Below are 14,390 nucleotides of genomic sequence, written 5' to 3'. Positions count from 1 at the left end.
TTAAGATTATCTGATACTCTGAGGTTTAACCCAAAAGTTGAAGGCACAGACTAATGTAGCTGAGCAGCTGAGTTAGAGCATCCCGAGCAGGAGGGAAGAGCTTGCTCTCAGCTCAGCTCTTGCTGACGCATAAATATGACGACTTTTAGATAAGAAAAGAGGCTTTACGAAGTTTCCCGGGCGGGCTGATGTCAGAGAGACCCGGGTGACCGCTGGATGTCACTGTTAAGTCACCGAAGCCTGTTCACTGTAAAGCCCCTGTGCCTGCGCTCAGTCCCTTCGCCCCGGGCTGGGGGTTCAGCAGCAGGGACCGCTCCGGGCTGTGGGCGAGGAAACGGCTCTTTTGATGTTTTCCCGTTATTTTTAAGAGCTATGCAAAGTTCAGAGTGCTGAGGCAAAGCTGTTCAAAGGCGAGGTGAAATTTAGGGCAGCAAGGAAACAAAGTGAGATCCGGCTTTATCCTTCCTTTCGAACAAATCTCGGTGCCCAAACTAGCACAGCCGAGCGCTGCCTGGGACGTGGGTTTGTTTGGATATTCAAGGTGTAGCGATTTGTAGGCGGCTTGATTTTCCTCCTGTTAATGCTGCGGGAGTGGGAAAGAAAAGTGCTGTGATTCATTGACACAAACAAACAGGCTTGATATTAAATCAGAGCAATGAAACCTGCTGCAACCTGGGTGTAGTCCTCAGGACTTTTCTTCCAGTACATGGATATATGGATAAATTCCTTCCATATCTAAACACACACTCACTATTAGAACCATAGAATCTTAGAACAATAGAATGATTTGGGTTGGAAAGGGACCTTAAAGCTCATCTATTTCCAACTCCTGCCATGGGCAGGGACACCTTCCACTAGACCAGGTGGCTCCAAGCCCCATCCAACCTGGCCTTGAACGCTTTCAGGGATGGGGCAGCCACAGCTTCTCTGGGCAACCTGTTATAGGGCCTCACCACCCCCACAGGGAAGAATTTCTTCCTGATATCCAATCTAAACCTACTCTCTTTCAGTTTGAAGCCATTCCTCCATGTCCTCCATGCTCTTGTAAACAGTCTCTCTCCCTTCAGGCACTGAAAGGCTGCAATTAGGTCACCCCAAAGCTTCCTCTTCTCCAGGCTGAACAATCCCAATTCTCTCAGCCTTTCCTCATAGGGGAGCTCTTCAGTGGATATTTAGGTAGTATCCTCTAAAAGGATGCCAGAAGTACCTTTCTCCAGGTGTTTCCTGTTTCCTTCATTCACAGCTCTGTCAATATGTCTGTTTTTGTACCAGCTGTGGACAAAGTGCCCTTCTCTGTATTTTTAATGCCAAAGCCATGGAAAATGGGCTCATATTATCAAAGCCTCACTCAGGAGCAGGCCTGCTTGATGGTCACTTTTACTAGAAAGTGGCCTGTTTTTTCTCAATATGCCATCACAGAAATTTCCTTTGAAAGAAGGAGTGTTCTTGAATTCACAATGGGCTGTGATGAACTGTGAATTTCAAACACTTCTGCATTTAGTTGTAAAAATTTGTCACCTTTTTTCATATGAGCAAGTCAGCATAGATGTTTGCTTCAGGCCATTCTAACTCCCCATCAGTCCTGTGTTCCCTGTGCCATTCCCCCTGATGCCAGCCCAGGGAGCTCCCCTGATGGCAGGTGCTTCACCACCACATGACGAAGTTCCGCCTCCAACTCATCACATCTTGCTTTAAAATTCCCCTACCTGGTGCCACCTCGATGGCTGAGGACTAGTGTGTCATGATCCTGTCCTGGCTGTCCGTCAAGGTCAGTCATTGATGCCTTGTAGTGTTTTCCTCTAGCTCAGTACCTGATGAGGATATTCAGAGGTGATTAATTCAGAGTGGTAAGCACTGGGATCAGAGCCACTGGAAGGACAAGAATTTCCCTTGCCTTTGGACAACATTTTTGTCACAGCCCTCTGTCATTGTGTACTAGTTAGTCTGGGGGTAATGATTTGCTGTTGGTCACAGGTGCCACCTCAGAACAAGCATACAAGAATTTAATCCTTTTGGGACCAGACTCACGAGTGCTCAATCTTTTATGATGGACAAGGTCATAGCTTCTGTTTCTTTTTTTTCCCCCCTAACACCAGTTTCCCATGACCTTGGATGTGCCATGAAATCCCAGGAACAGAGATGGTACCAAGCACTCATCCTGCCAGAGCAGCTTTGCAGAGGCTGCAGAGTCCTTTGTAAAACAACCCGTTCCTCGCAAAGCATGAGGTGTTGATAAGATAAACCTTTTCCTGAGACCTACTTACCCCTTTCCTTGAACTGTGAGACCAAATTCACTTCACTTATTCCCTTCTTTTCATGGATCCCACATAAAAATTCTCACTTTGTCTATTTGCCTTGATTGGTGTCAGCTGCAATAAAACATTGCTGTGCCTCAACCAACGGAACGCTCAGCGAGGTGTTTGAGGCTATCCAAAGTGTTTCATTCTCCCCAATGCCTGTCAGCTAAAGGAAGGACAAAATAATTCTCCAGAAAGGAGAAAACAATCTCAAGCCCTGACACATGTTTTGAGTGTATGTGTAAAAACACAAGGTATAAGGAGGGCTTAGATCACAGCTCATCTCGCTGTCATCTCACCAATTTCTTTTATCACCAAGCTTCCTCCCTAATGCCCTGGCTCTGCTCCCCTGGTTTCAGCCTTGTCCTTCTCCTTGTGATCTCTGACATTGCCATGAATAGTTCAGTCCATCATACTGAGATAAAAAACCAGTCATCTCATGCTATTTGGGCATTGAGGGCAGCAGTTACTACTGTACTGAGAAATGGTTCATTTTAAGTGTGGGGTACAAGCACCTGATCAGATCTGTGTGAGAAACTGGGGAATTTCACCCTGTTACATCCCACTGAATGTGAGGTGAACTGGAGAGGGACCTGATTTAATGGCACTGGCTGGGCTGCCTTGGAAACTGGGAGAGGTAGGAAAGCAGGACAGTTTGCTTGGGAGAGCCAAGTGGAAGGAGCAGTTTACTGGTAATGGAGCAGGAGTACATGGTAATTGAGGGTGTCAAAGCTTCCCAGAGGATGAAGAGGAGAAGGAGAACAGAAATAGCACTGTGTTTGTAAATCACTGGAAGATGCTTCGTGATGAGGTCACTTGCAGGAGCTGTTCAAGGGGAAGGCCAGATCCCCCTGTATGGGGATAATAATAAAAGAACAGAAAAGGAGCATCATGGGAATCAGGCACAGAAGAGAAGATACTCAGAATACCCCAGTGGTGGTGAAACATAAGCAGATTGAACTGAGAAAGGGTAGAATCACAGAAGTAGGAGCGATCAGAGCAATCATCCAGTCCAGTTTGCCACCACTGCAGGTGATCACAGAATCACAGAATCTACTGAGTTGGAAGGGACCCAGTGTCACGGAGAGAACCCTCCCCAAGAGTCACACTGTGTGCCTGAGAGTATCATCTGAATGCTTCTGGAGCTCTGTCAGCCTTGGTGCTGTGCCCACTGCCCTGGGGAGCCTGTTCAGTGCCCAACCACCCTCTGGGGGAAGAACTTTTTTCTAATACACAACCTAAACCCCCACCCCCCCCTTCCCCGACACAACTTCAGGCCATTCCCTCAGGTCCTGTCACTGCTCACTGGAGAGGAGAGATCAGTGCCTGCCCTTCCCCTTCCCCTCATAAGGAAGTTGTAACTGCAGTGAGGTCTCCCCTCAGTCTCTTCTTCTCCAGGCTGAACAGACCAAGTGCCCTCAACAGCTCCTCCTGAGTTTGATTCAGAAGAATCTGTGCAACATCTACCCTGTACCTCCAGCTGTGAGTTCCCTCTCACTGTCTAACACATGCAGACTTGCAGTGACAGATGAAAACACCACAACTGCACAGCTCTGCAGGGAGGGCAGGAAGGACTCCTTGTCTGGCTGCTAAGACATGCAACATTTTCTTAAGGAGCAGCAAGAAAATAAACTAGAACAAAATCCTGCCACTCTGGTCCAGGACACAGTTGTACTCTTGGCTTCAAATCTAACACTCAGCTTGCCCCTGAGTGCCTGAAGAACACCAGGCAGGGACCAGCTTGCCCAGCAGCTCTACTGAGTGCAAACACTAAGAAAGATAAAGATATTCTTCAAGGGAAGGTTTTGTAGACTGGTATAGTTCAAAGTAAAGGGGTGACAGAGCTGATTCTGGGGTGCCAAGATGAAGTGTTAGAAGCATTCAGGATGGGAATAACATAGTGAAAGACAACCTAATAGTAGCAATTTTGATGAAGACTGCAGATTAGCAGTGGAGAGGAAATCAGATGCAAGAGTCTGTGCAGACAGAGGCTGTTCAGAGGTCTTGCTGCTGCTGTAAGGGTTTGGGGAAGGACCTGCTGCCAGGCTGATTTGTGTGTAATATCCTTGGGGAATGGAGGGAAAAGTGGATCCTTTAAGCACTTGAATGCTTTCAGCCATGTAATGTTTGGATTAGGACCCACTCGAAGGTGCAGAGAGCACACTTGCCGAGTTCAACACCAGCAGAGATGTGCTGGTGCTTATTATAAGGCAAGAAGGAAAGAGGGAGTGTCCTTATCACTCAATCAGTTACTCACAGGTAGAAGAAAAGAGCAGATTCTGAATGAGGAAATGAAAATTATTATTATTATCTGTACAAAGCCATTCTTCCCCAAATGATACCAAGGGGGATGTAGATACGTAGGGCTGCCAGCAGGAGGAAAGCAGACCTTGATTTTGCATTAGGAGATGTCACAGGGGGCAGGTGGGGGGCAGCACATGGAAAACATGACACCCCGGGGCTGGGTGTTGAACATCCCTCGGAGCACTTGGTCCTGCTCGTTAGTGACACACAGAGGGGAGGGAGCTCCCGGCAGAGCTGCTGCACTGCCCTGATTAGGGGCAGGAGAGATTGATTTGTGATGAATGAATAAAGAGGTGAGATTAAAGCACGGCTAAATGGCAAGGAAGAGGGAAGAGCCTGTAAGTATTTGAAGGGCGTTGGCAGGGAGAAGGGATAAATTAAGGTGGAACAAGGGTTTTTAGCAATGAGCAACAGCATGAAATCAGAAGGGGATATTCAGATTTTATGTACCTAAATAAGGGGGCAGCCCAGAGCCGCTGCTCCTCACTCCCTCCTGGGAGGATACCTTGTGCTGCACAAAGACTGCTTTGAGCCCTCTGGATGTGATGGTAGCCATGTGAAATAAGAGGCATTTCTGCAGAATTGATGGTGCCCTTCACACTCACTTCTATTTATTTCTCACCAGCCTCCCCGCGCAGACAACAAGTATTATCAATGTAACTTTCTTTTTTTTAGGAGTGAGATTTAAGCCTGCAAAATAATCCCCTCATTGGACATGCAGAAGGAGCCGCAATACTTGGCAGATGTGAAAACAAACTGGATGACAGAGAAAGGGGTTTAAGCAGGAGATCCTAAGGAAGGTCAGCTCCTGGGGTGGCAGCCCCAGATTTACCACCCTGGAGCAGACCATCCACCCAAGCAGCCTTGTGCCTGGACACGTGTGGGCACTGCCTACACAACTCCTTGCCAGGCTGGGCAGCTGCCCAGGAGGAGTTCATGGCATTTCCCCCAGCATTTTTCCACCTGGGTGAGGTTTTCCTCTGAGAGGGTGACACACTTTTACGGGAGTCACAGAGAGCAATCTTGTTAGGAATACATGGACTTAACTTTACTCATCCATCTTAATAGGACTTATATTATTTTCCTTGATGGTTCTGATTTTCTATCCCATTAATAATAAAAAAGCTTCTCTGCTTATATATAATGCAATTCAACAATAAGTCTCAAAGGAGGATCAAGATCACTTTGGCTTTCCATCAATTTGATGCTGACGCCTCTCCAGTTAAATAACTCGAGTGCAAGAAGAGCAAAAGGGAGCAGAGATTCTTCCCAGCTTTGAACCCGAGTTTCTCTGGAAGCAACAGGAATCTTCCAATGGATGTCAGTAGACTTTACATCACCACCCAAAGGGTGTTTCAAGGGAAGGTGAAGGTTCTGTTTTCACCCACTGTAAATCAGGTGCTATGCTGACTTTGGAGGAGTGTGGCTGATCTTGACTGCCTAAGAATTGGGGCAGAAGACACCATGGGAAGGGTCTATGATTGTTTTTCTGATGCAAATGTTTCAAACTGGTGCCTGGGAAAAGGGCTTGTTAGTCAGTGTTTGCCGAATGGAATACTTCATGACAGTGCTAATTAAAATAAATGAAACTTGACTTTTCAAGATGATGCTTTTTTATAGCAAAGTACAGTAGTTTGGAAACATCTTTAATTTAATTGCAAAATACTTTCTCTGGTTATTTACTTAAAATTGTCTCCCATTGCAGGGCTGCACCAGTATTTCTGGATGCACACTCTTGATTTCGGCATTTTACATTACATTATCAAGTTAATCTCCCCAAATCATTAACCCCCAGCAGGAGAGATTTTTAATTATGTAGATTCACCAAGTGTTTTTCAAGAACTGTTTTATTTCTGTGAGTTCAACCCTAATGCACTGTAGGGAGAGGGAAGGCACTGTCCTACACTTGATTTCATGAAACATCATCTTGAAAGAGGCCTCCAAACATGCAGCAGATTCAGCAAATAGATCTTATCCACAACAGGAAACAGTTAATGTCCTGGAGAATCCCTGCCTTCCTGGGAAGGGGTACTGATGTGCACTTCAGCAAGAAATAGGGTAATTTAGACCCAACTGAGCCTGTTTTTTCCCCTCTAACATAAACCAGCTTTATTCCAGTGTATCTCAGTTCTGATTTATGTTTCAGGATGTGGTATCTGAATCAGGCTGAAGCTCACAAAAAAGTGTTCATGAGCTTATAGTCATGGTTATGCTTTTATATAGGTTAGAAAGCACATCAAAATCAAAAGCAACATTGAATCCCATTTCCTAACACCATGGGGAACCAAAGATTTGGGAAGATGATGAAGAGAGGATACTACATTAGTTTTTAATAATTAGCACTGTTAACAAATGTTGGTTTGAGCACTTACCCAGAGCCTTCCCTTTCTTGTACAGCTCCCATGGTGGGCATGGCAGTGTGGGGAGCTTTACCCAGACCCTCAGCAGGGACTCAGCAGCTCTCTCTGGGTTGGAATGATGCTTGGAAAGGCTTCTCTCTCGGGGACACAAACGTTGGTACCCTGAGTGCTGGAAAAACCAGTGAGTCACAACTGGCAGAACACCATAAAATTGTCCTGACTTACTCATCTGAATCCCTATTAAAAGCTGAGCAGCAGTTGAGAGGAAACAATTGCACGAAAGTGTGATGTTCTCTCTGTTGATGTCACTGGTGGGGTCAGGAGCAAGGATTCAGCCCATCAAACGTACTGCACATACGGGATGATGAACGATGACAATAATCCTACAGGAAGGGAAACATTTGAAGTGCCAGGGCTTGTCCTCCAGAACAGATGACACCAAATTCTTCTGGCTTGTGCAGCCAAGCCCCAAACACAAATGAGAAATGAAGCATTTTGGAAAGATGGGTGCATTTTAATTTAGTCTGGGAGACATGTCCCAGTCCTGGAGACTCAGAATGGTGAACACATCAGAGTATGACTGGGGACTGTGAAGCATTTTGTGGGCAAGTGACTTTACACCTTTGAGAGTGCCCAGAGTACTGATGTGGTTCCCTCTATGGGAGATCACTCTGTGGAAGTCCCAAAAATGTATTGACAGGTGTCTGAGTACTTTTTGCAGTGTAGTATGTCAAGGAAGCTTATGCAAACACTCTAGTTTTCTGGTACCTACCTCATGTGTCTCTGCCCTTGCTCCTTGGTAAGGGAGATGAGAAACAACTGAATAACTGATAGTTTAGAATGGAATTAACAAGTTTTTGCATGTACATGTGGTCAGTATAGTAAAAAAATAGATCACAAGTTGTGTCTCTGAATGCAGTCAGCCAGTGCAAAACCAACAATTAGGCACTTTCCCTCTGAAATAACTTTCATGCCCTATATTCTGTAGTGTTCCAGATCCATAAAACCCCAAGTTTATAAAAAATTTATAGCAAAACTACAGCTCAATTGATACAGTTCATATTTCTACATTGAAGTATTGGGTGCAGCCACCAGTGGGAACAACACAGTGGCTTTTACAGGTGTTTGAAAGCCTCTTCCACAGCTACTTTTATCACAGAAAGTTCAGCTCAAGTTTTATTTTCTTTCTTCTTGTACCTGAAGCCTGTGAAATCTCTAATCTGTCAGCCTGTGTGATGTTTCACCCAGTGTTTCACATTGCTGTATCAAAGTTAGTAACAGCATCTCTATCTACTGCTACAGGCATCATTATTTATTTGCCCTGTGCTGCACTCAGAAGTCCCAGGTGCCATCAGAGTTATCACTGAGCCTGTACCTAATTTAAACGTCAGTCTAATACCAGACAAGGCACAATGCTGTCCCTATAAAAATGTGCTCTCTTGTCATGGGAATGGAGTTAAACCCAGCAGCCCTTCAATGCATTTCTTTCTCAGTTCGCATCTTTCTTGCATTTCAGATCGGCCAGGATCTTACCAAAGAGGGATTTGACACTACTGAGGAGAAACACGCTGTCTCCCTGCTCTTCACTTTCCTTACCTGCCTGTTGCTCTTCCCAGAGCTGTGGAGGCTGGTCAGACAGGTGACTGTGGAACATGGGAATGGAAGAAGAGAGAGGGAAGAACTAAACACAACTCCTTCGTTGCAGGACCTGCTCAGTGCAGTGCTGAGGACACGTCGCTGTTGGGCTGTGGGAGGGATGTCCTGAGCAATCCATAAGCTTCCTCCTGGGAGATCTTTGGAGACAGCATCATCTAGCCATGGCAATATGTCATTGTATGTCTGTATATGGAAAGACAACATCTCATTTAGAGAGCACAAAAAAATACAATATATGTATAATGGTACGAAGCAACTTCCCCTGATAGCTTGACCTGATCCTCCTGAGGGCCTTTAGGGAGACTGGTGGATGTTTTCAGGAGCTGCTTGGTCTGCAAGCTTTATGACAGGGTCAGCGGGAATGAAGAGGGTTGGAGAGGTCAGGAAAAAGCAGTTACTTGGCACTTTGTGTATTTTTTGACATAAATGAGGTAAAGAGTTTATATCTAATGGCAAAAAAAAAAAAACAACAACAAAAAAGCTTGAACCCATTATCCTTTTGAACTGGCATAAATCAGGAATAGCTTGGAAATCAGCAGCCCAAATCTTCAGCTATTACCAGTCTTCCTGGGGTTTAAATGAAGTTGAAAATGCTCTGGCAGTTTATAGGAGCTGAGGACACATCCTGATGGAATTACACAAGCATGAATATACTGTAAGCCAAAAGAGAATTAGGTCCATTATTTTTAAAAAAGCAAAGCTTGATTAAGGATGTTCAGTATAGGTTTAGGAAAAAGAACACTGTCATGCCTCACTAACTTCGCTGTTCTGTTGAAACATGACTACCAGGGAGGTATTACAATGCCCTGGGATTTTCTAGAAAAGCAATCAAAGAAGTGTGGTTTTGGGGAGGGGAGGGAGGAAGAGCACTTCTGTCAGTGCTAATTGCAGGCATTAATAGGAGCCATAGCACAGAGAACTGTCTGGTACCCTGAGGAAGTTGGAAGCACAAGTGCACTACACTTTATGGGTGCACACATACAGAGATAATTCCACTTGCAGAATGGAGAAGCAGGATCTGAGTTGGAGAGGAGATGTGCTGATCATTCCCAACGTGATCAAGCAGAGGTTCAAGAACTGCAATGAGTCAAGGGGGAAGCTCAGAAGGCATTTCTTAAGATTGAAACATAATTAATGCGAATGCCTCCGAGGCTTGGCTCTCACATTTGGGAAATGCAGAGCAAGAGCTTTATTATTTTTAAATGAATTGGATAAAACTTAAAGACTTAAGTTCTCAGCAGAGTTGCATCAGCAGATATTTAACAGTATAACACCAGGTTGGCATTGCAAATTGGGCATGTGTTGGGAAAAAAGTTGGGTCTGGGCTCAAAAAAAAGCCACATTAGAGCTGTGGAAGAGGCAGCCTGCTGGGACTTAGGTCCAGACCTAACAGCAGCACCATTACCCATGCAGGGACTCTTACAGGAGAGTCACTGTGGTGGGCTGGATCAGAAAAATTCAGTGCAGGGTCACTGTTAGCACTTCTGTCTCTGTCAGAGAGGAGGTACCAAACATGTCCTATACCAGCACTTCACTTCAAAAGTCTTTGAGCCATTTTCTTAGTCATATCCCTCACCAGAGAGCCTCACAGACCAACTTCACACCATCCAAAGTACCATTGTGCTATCAGAGATGTTTAAGCAGTTGAAGTTGATTCCTTTTTTTGTTTCTTTGATTTTTTTTGTCTTTCTTTTGAGTGAAAGTTCCCACATAAAGCGTTGCACAAATGAAACCAGCGTAGAATTTGACCACTGACATTAGCAGGACCTCTATTTGAATTGCCCCTTTTTAGCAGTATGGTGCAAACAGATCAAACAGCCTTTTAGATGTGCTATTATACATTACTTACCACATCTCCTCTTCTTCTTGTTTCTATCAGGTCATCTTTAATATTGAAAGATTCTCCTGCAATGGAAAAGTTTATTGGAGGCCAATGCCTCGTTGCACCTTGCATCCACCTTTCCCCCTCCTCTGACGCAGCTCCTCAGGCTACCACAGGCTCTGTCTCCCTTCATCATTTCTAGAGAGAGAAAACACAGTCAGAAATATCACAGGTCCCTGTCTCCGGGAAACCAGGCACTGCAGCTGCCAGGGATTTCAGCTAACACCACAGAGCTCCCGAAAAGTCAAGTGTCTTCAGGAGGGGCAGACATCTGCTGCCATCCCCATGTTTTTTTCTCTCCGTTCATATTAACTGTCTCTGTCCCTCTGAACAATTTGCCTGCTAGAGAGAAAACAGGACTTAAAGGGGTTCATACATTTCCACTCTTTCGAAGGGAAATAAAAAAAGGGCTTAATATAGCCTGAGAAACAGAGACAACAGCATGGGTAAGAAAGAAAGCACAGGTGTAATTTCTGGGCACAGTGAGAAGCCTTTTAAAAGCCCCTAAATGAGTAGTGTGTACATGTTTACCACCACTGCAGCTGACATATAGCCACAGGAGCACTGCACTACAGGGATCAAATGAGAACTTGTGGAGGGCTATTGAACACTGGGAATTTTCACAGTAAGGCAGAACAAAATTATTCAGCACTAGGGGGTTCTCTAATTTTGGTACACTTGGAAAATAAAGCAGTGCCTTTGTCCAGGACTAATATTTGCTCACCAATGGTCAAATCCATCTGTTGCTTTTCTTAGCTGTGACCTGGGATGTGTAGGCTAGCCTTTGACATTTGGGCTGTTCAAGGAAATATGGGGAAATACTCACCCAAGGCTTGCTAAAGGAGTTTTTTTTTATTCCATTTTGGTTGCTTTGTGTACCTAACTTCTCTGCATCGTCCCAGGGCTTACACTTTGGCGTATATTTAAAAATGTAAATAGATTTTCAAGGCTAGTGTTGAGCCTCGGGGAGTCTCCAGTGCGATAAACAACCGAGCTGGTGGAACACTTGAAACGTTTGCTGTGAGAGCAGAGGGAAACCCCCCTGAGATTCCAGCAGCGCGGGCCGCGGCTGCAAGGCCTCCTCGCCTCAGATTTCACTGCTTACAGGAGGTGTCATACCCTGCCTTGGGAGCCAAGCACGGATTTCATGGAGGAAAAGCCCCAGTCGCTCATCCAAGAGGTCCATCATGTGCATTTTGCAGCGGGTTGGGACTTTTGCCTGACATCTTGTAGGGCTTCATCCTGTAACCGCGGAGGCTGCTGCCAGCTGTGCCATTGATTGGAAAGGCCGCAGCAAGAGACCTCACAAGATGATCCCATTTTTATGGCTGAAATTACACTATCTACAGCCATTAAGTACCTTTTTCTCCTCATTAAATTTTGATCGTTTCCTCTGATGAAATATGGCTTTGGAAGATTGCTGTTCCAGGTTCCAGCTTTTGCCTTGCTCCTGAGGCGAAGGTTTTAAAGGTGCAATCCTGCAAATTACTCCCCAAGTAAGGGTTTTTATGCAAATCGTCCTGTTAACTTTACACAAGAAAGAGTTTGCTGGATCATGCCATTATCCCTAGGCTTACAATGGAAACACAACTGACCTTTAGCTGTAATGAGCACCAGTTAAAAAAAAAAAAAAAGTGACAAAATTGCCTGGATCTTCGCAAGCTGATACAAGCTGTGCCTTGTGCTGGTAGGGACAGATCTCTGAACAGGCTGAAGGAGTTAAGTCATTTCACGGTGTTAGATAACAGCTAATTGACAGCAGATATAATGCATGTTGATAACCAAATGTAATTCAGCAGCTAAGAATGAAAGAGCCCAAATATCTGCTATACCAAGCTGTATGGGAGTTATTATAGGAATGTTCCCAAAGCTTTTGCAGCTGCAGCAAAAAAAAAAACAAACCCCAAAGTGAGATATAATACAAAAGAAAGAGGAATCAAAGCAGATGGTGGAGATGGTGTGGAAGGTGCCAGTGTGATGGCACCTAAAGTGTGGCATGTTGAGTGCCACCATCAGGGTGCAATGTCAACACGCAGCAGGGATGAGAAATGCAGCTGAGCACAGGCATTGTGACACTGAGTTTATGAGATTACAGGCAGGATGAACTCCTTGGGTGAACTTGTTTTTATGAAAACAGGTCAGAAATAGCTCTGATGTGATATCAAATTAAGTTCTGCTCTCTAGAGTTGAAGGGCAGTGAGCCAAATGTCCTCTGGCAGGTGGGCAGGTTACCAGCACTGGAAGAAAAAGTGCAATCTACAGGTGGGGTATCAGACCAATGGGTCTTAGCCCAGACCTTGACATCATCTACTTAGTGTTTTCCCTCCCCTTTTAGCCCAAGGAGGCTGTGAAAAAGGTGCAGCATCTCTCAGTCCACAGCACTGAACCTGACACTGGCTGCCATGGCTCCCTCTCCCCTTGGATAATCAGGAATAAGCATTATTGATGCAAGCACTTGTCATCACTCTGCAGCTATAAGAAAAACAGATCAGCAGCATCATGGCCACTCCACACTTCCCTTTGCTTCATTTCCACTCCATTTCTCCTCCCTGCTTGGGCCTGCTCATGACTCCACTCCATCACTCATCCAGGGCCCCTTCTTCATTTCTCTTCCACTGTTCTCCCTCTACCTTCCCTCATCTCCTCCTTGTCCTTTGCCACCCCATTATACAAGTGGCTTTTTTTCTTCATTTCCTTGCTTTTACCTTTTCTCTCTGTCTTCTTTCTTTCCTTCCACTCTCTGATGGTATTTTTGATGCCTTCCCCTTGCCTCTCTTTTTATTGCTCAGCTGCATTGTCTATTGTATTACCTGACATTATCTCCAAATATATTTTGATATATTTCCCCCCTTTTCCAGTCCAGCTTTTTGTTCCCTTAAAGGCACCAGAAAGCACTAAAGGTTAGAGAGGGAAACTGAAAAGCATCTCAGTAGTTTTCCATCAGCCTGTGTATAAAGCACTTCTTTTTCCACCTGATGAGAAAGCAGTAATCAGGTTCCCCCTGCATCAAGCTCTTTTACACAAAGAGATTGCTGCAAAAAGAAACCCAATAGATTTCTAACTGGCCTCCTCCTTATCTCTGCCTCGAAGCCTGGTGAACCTGCAGCCTTTTCCCTTGCTGTGGCTGCTGCTGCCACGCAGAGCACACACAAGGTCGAGGGGGATGAGCAGCATCCCAGTTCCTTGGTGCAGGTGATGGCTGATCTTGGCAGGGATTGTGGATTGGGCCCTGAGATTTATTTCCCAACTGGAAAATTTAAAGCCTCGGTGCAATAGCAGGGAAAGGAGATCTCTCACTTTGCAACACTTGAAATGGTGGCAAAATGGAAGGCAAAGGAAAAAGTGCTGCAGTGCTAAAATTATCTTCAGACTAAACATCACCCAGTCCCTTAGGTACCCACCCTCCTACCTGTAGCCATGGGGGTCAAAAAATGCCAATATGTATGCAAAGAAGGGTTCCACTCTAAGGTGGTATGGACTGAAATGCAGTTTTCAATCTGTTAGATACAACGTGCTCCCCTCCTCAGGGCTGCCTCCACCAGAAGAAATCAGAGCACCCTCCAGAAACCACTTGCTGCTCCAAACAGACGTGCTCTCAGCTCCCTTGTCCTTCTGCACCAGCTGGACCAGGCTGTTCCCAGCAGAGCCCTTCCCTGCCCCACAGAGCTCCTGATTTGGGAGGCTGGCTCTGCCAGAGAGCACCAGATTTGCCACAGAGCAGCATATCCCACAGGTGAGGGGCCAGGACCAGAGGCTGCCCTGGTACAGGTCTTTCTGGTCCCTATAACAAAGGGGTCAGAGCGCCAGGGCTGCCCAGCCACGTTTCTCCTTGAGCCACCCCACACGTTGAGGAGGTGTGGGGGATGCAGTGGCTCCAGAGAGCTGGGCACT

General features: G+C 45.5%; 2 long non-coding RNA genes across 2 annotated transcripts; one reads left to right on the top strand and one right to left on the bottom strand.

Annotated features, from left to right (window-relative positions):
• Positions 1-363: 363 nt before the first annotated feature.
• LOC127477474 (uncharacterized) lies at positions 364-8,626 on the bottom strand. The gene is made up of 3 exons (XR_007906972.1): positions 8,558-8,626; positions 6,974-7,123; positions 364-583 (listed from the first exon to the last, which is right to left on the bottom strand). It is a non-coding gene; the product is annotated as an uncharacterized LOC127477474 (long non-coding RNA).
• LOC127477463 (uncharacterized) lies at positions 4,804-6,972 on the top strand. The gene is made up of 2 exons (XR_007906947.1): positions 4,804-4,939; positions 5,277-6,972. It is a non-coding gene; the product is annotated as an uncharacterized LOC127477463 (long non-coding RNA).
• Positions 8,627-14,390: the final 5,764 nt, after the last annotated feature.

Source organism: Manacus candei, unplaced genomic scaffold (assembly GCF_025592945.1).
Source record: "Manacus candei isolate 608988 ecotype Guabito, Panama unplaced genomic scaffold, ASM2559294v1 h1tg000053l, whole genome shotgun sequence".
NCBI lineage: Eukaryota > Metazoa > Chordata > Aves > Passeriformes > Pipridae > Manacus > Manacus candei.
Note: the sequence above shows the minus strand (reverse complement) of the source record. Positions and strands in the feature narration are given on the sequence as shown.